Here is a 728-nt window from a genome sequence, read left to right on the forward strand (position 1 = left end):
TCAAAAATTTCCGGGTCGTCACAGTGATGGTGTTTTAAATTTATATTTAGCGGGGCCTAAATCTTACTACTCCTTATTATGAGTAAGGGAAGTATGACCTAGAGTCATATTTTTGAGATATATCAGTAGAATCGAACCTATATCTAAAACTTAAGATAATTCTAAGGAGCAGGAGTAGTGGTTGATTACCTAATTTTGGGTTTTCTAGATAAAGTAAAGTAAATACGAAAAAATTTGTAATTCAGATAAAGCTAAAACAAGTGCATGCTATGAATTCATCAGTTACTTTGTCGGTATTATGGAATGCTGGCTCATGGATAGGCAGTGACCTTGTACTTACTACACTAGTCCTAAACACCCCTGTCATAAGACATGTCACTAGGTAATGTGATAGGCTTGAAGATTCTGAATAGACAGCAATGTCCCTTACCCCCGACGCCCGTGCAGTCTGACTACAGGCATACACGTTCAGACGGCTCATCCAATTGAGCGACTCGGTTGGGTGACGTATTAACATTCCAAAATGGTCTAAACTTTCTTAAATATAATAGAATACATGGTTTTCCATATTCGAGAGACATGATGTGTCTCAATTCTTTCGTTAATGATTGGTTTAAAAGATAATTAGGCCCTTAAAAGAGTTCAACCATAAAGAACACCATGGCCAAGTCAAGTTGACTTCCATGAATACATTCGGTTATCCTAACGGTCCAATCCTTTATGTGTTC

Source organism: Rutidosis leptorrhynchoides, chromosome 10 (genome assembly GCF_046630445.1).
Source record: "Rutidosis leptorrhynchoides isolate AG116_Rl617_1_P2 chromosome 10, CSIRO_AGI_Rlap_v1, whole genome shotgun sequence".
Classification (NCBI taxonomy): domain Eukaryota; kingdom Viridiplantae; phylum Streptophyta; class Magnoliopsida; order Asterales; family Asteraceae; genus Rutidosis; species Rutidosis leptorrhynchoides.